Raw genomic sequence first — 3788 nt, 5'->3', positions numbered from 1 at the left:
TAATTTTGTGCACTATGGATCGGAATGGGTTTTCTCTTTCGAGCTCAGTGATCAGTGCTCTTATTTACCACATACACACTCTCTTTGATAAGGTCGATCATCTACCACTCAATCTCCAAGTTCGTGATGATGTCGTAGTTACGCGAATTATCTCAACATATTGTTGGGGGACGTAGTAATTTCAAAAAAATTCCTATGCACATGCAAGATCATGGTGATGCATAGCAACGAGAGGGGAGAGTGTTGTCTACGTACCCTCGTAGACCGTAAGCGGAAGCGTTATGACAACGCGGTTGATGTAGTCATACGTCTTCATGGCCCGACCAATCCTAGTACCGAACATACGACACCTCCGCGATCTGCACACGTTCAGCTCAGCGACGTCCCATGAACTCATGATCTAGTAGAGTGTCGAGGGAGAGTTCCGTCAGCACGACGGCGTGATGACGGTCATGATGAAGTTATCGGCGCAGGGCTTTGCCTAAGTACTACGACGATATGACCGAGGTGGATTATGGTGGAGGGGGGCACCGCACACGGCTAAGAGATCAATGATCAATTGTTGTGTCTCCATGGGGTGCCCCCCTTCCCGTATATAATGGAGTGGAGGAGGGGGAGAGGGCCGGCCTCCTAGGCGCGCCCCAAGGGGAGTCCTACTCCTACCGGGAGTAGGATTCCCCCCTTCCCTAGTTGGACTAGGAGAGAAGGAAGGGGGAGAGAGGGAGGAAGGAAAGGGGGGCGCCGCCCCCTCCTAGTCCAATTCAGACCAGAGGGAGAGGGGGCGCGCGGCCTGCCCTGGTCTCCTCTCTCTCTCTCCACTATGGCCCATTAAGGCCGATACACTTACCGGGGGGTTCCGGTAACCTCCCGGTACTCCGGTAAATTCCCGAATTCACCCAGAACCTTTCCGATGTCCAAATATAGGCTTCCAATATATCGATCTTTACGTCTCGACCATTTCGAGACTCCTCGTCATGTCCGTGATCATATGCGGGACTCCGAACTACCTTTGGTACATCAAAACACATAAACTCATAATACCGAATGTTAAGCGTGCGGACCCTACGGGTTTGAGAACTATGTAGACATGACCGAGACACATCTCTGGTCAATAACCAATAGCGGAAACTGGATGCTTATATTGGCTCCTACATATTCTACGAAGATCTTTATCGGTCAAACCGCATAACAACATACGTTGTTCCCTTTGTCATCGGTGTGTTACTTGCCCGAGATTCGATCGTCGGTATCACCATACCTAGTTCAATCTCGTTACCGGCAAGTCTCTTTACTCGTTCTGTAATGCATCATCCCGTAACTAACTCATTAGTCACATTGCTTGCAAGGCTTATAGTGAGGTGCATTACCGAGAGGGCCCCGAGATACCTCTCCGATAATCAGAGTGACAAATCCTAATTTCGATCTATGCCAACTCAACAAACACCATTGGAGACACCTGTAGCGCACCTTTATAATCACCCAGTTACGTTGTGACGTTTGGTAGCACACAAAGTGTTCCTCCGGTATTTGGGAGTTGCATAATCTCATAGTCATAGGAACATGTATAAGTCATGAAGAAAGTAATAGCAACATACTAAACGATCAAGTGCTAAGCTAACGGAATGGGTCAAGTCAATTACATCATTCTCTAATGATGTGATCCCGTTAATCAAATGACAACTCATGTCTATGGCTAGGAAACTTAACCATCTTTGATTCAACGAGCTAGTTAAGTAGAGGCATACTAGTGACACTCTGTTTGTCTATGTATTCACACATGTACTAAGTTTCCGGTTAATACATTCTAGCATGAATAATAAACATTTATCATGATATAAGGAAATATAAATAACAACTTTATTATTGCCTCTAGGGCATATTTCCTTCAGTCTGTAGTAGAGTCAATAATCTAGTTCACATCGCTATGTGATTTAACACCAATAGTTCACATCATCATGTGACCAATACCCAAAGGGTTTACTAGAGTCAATAATCTAGTTCACATCGCCATGTGATTTAACACTAATAGTTCACATCATCATGTGACCAATACCCAAAGGGTTTACTAGAATCAATAATGTAGTTCACATCGCCATGTGATTAACACCCAAAGAGTACGAAGGTGTGATCATGTTTTGCTTGTGAGAGATGTTTAGTCAATGGGTCTGCCACATTTAGATCCGTATGTATTTTGCAAATTTCTATGTCTACAATGCTCTGCACGGAACTACTCTATCTAATTGCTCCCACTTTTAATATGTATCCGGATTGTGACTTAGAGTCATCCAGATCGGTGTCAAAGCTTGCATCGACGTAACTCTTTACGACGAACTCTTTATCACCTCCATAATCAAGAAATATTTCCTTATTCCAGTAAGGATAATTTTGACCGCTGTCTAGTGATCTACTCCTAGACCACTATTGTACTCCCTTGCCAAACTCAGGGTAGGGTATACAATAAGTCCCGTACACAGCATGGCATACTTTATAGAACCTATGGCTGAGGCATAGAGAATGACTTCCATTCTCTCTCTATCTTCTGCCATGGATAGGCTTTGAGTCTTACTCAACTTCACACCTTTCAACACAGGCAAGAACTCCTTCTTTGACTGTTCCATTTTGAACTACTTCAAAATCTTGTCAAGGTATGTACTTATTGAAAAATCTTATCAAGCATCTTGATTTATCTCTATAGATCTTGATACTCAATATGTAAGCAGCTTCACTGAGGTCTTTCTTTGAAAAACTCCTTTCAAACACTCGTTTATGCTTTCTAGAAAATTCTACATCATTTCCGATCAACAATATGTCATTCACATATACTTATCAGAAAGGTTGTAGTGCTCCCACTCACTTTCTTGTAAATACAGGCTTCACCGCAAGTCTGTATAAAACCATATGCTTTGATCAACTTATCAAAGCGTATATTCCAACTCCGAGATGCTTGCACCAGTCCATAGATGGATCGCTGGAGCTTGCACACTTTGTTAGCATCTTTAGGATCGACAAAACCTTCTGGTTGCATCATATACAACTCTTCTTTAATAAATCCATTAAGGAATGTAGTTTTGACACCCATTTGCCAGATTTCATAAAATGCAGCAATTGCTAACATGATTCGGACATACTTTTAAGCATCGATACAAGTGAGAAAATCTCATTGTAGTCAACACCTTGAACTTGTCGAAAACATTTTTGCGACAATTCGAGCTTTGTAGATAGTAACACTACTATCAACGTCCGTCTTCCTCTCGAAGATCCATTTATTCTCTATGGCTTGCCGATCATTGGGCAAGTCCACCAAAGTCCACACTTTGTTCTCATACATGGATCCCATCTCAGATTTCATGGCCTCAAGCCATTTCACGGAATCTGGGCTCATCATCGCTTCCTCATAGTTCGTAGGTTCGTCATGGTCAAGTAACATGACCTCCAGAACAGGATTACCGTACTACTCTGGTGCGGATCTTACTCTGGTTGACCTACGAGGTTTCGTAGTAACTTGGTCTGAAGTTTCATGATCATTATCATTAGCTTCCTCACTAATTGGTGTAGGAATCACCGGAACTGATTTATGTGATGTACTAATTTTCAATAAGGGAGCATGTACGGTTACCTCATCAAGTTCTACTTTCCTCCCACTCACTTCTTTCGAGAGAAACTCCTTCTCTAGAAAGGATCCATTCTTAGCAACAAATGTCTTGCCTTCGGATCTGTGATAGAAGGTGTACCCAACAGTTTCTTTTGGGTATTCTATGAAGACGCATTTCTTTGATTTGGGTTCATGC

The sequence above is a fragment of the Triticum dicoccoides genome, chromosome 5A (genome assembly GCF_002162155.2).
Source record: "Triticum dicoccoides isolate Atlit2015 ecotype Zavitan chromosome 5A, WEW_v2.0, whole genome shotgun sequence".
NCBI classification, from domain to species: Eukaryota; Viridiplantae; Streptophyta; class Magnoliopsida; order Poales; family Poaceae; genus Triticum; species Triticum dicoccoides.
This window is presented reverse-complemented; position numbering follows the sequence as displayed.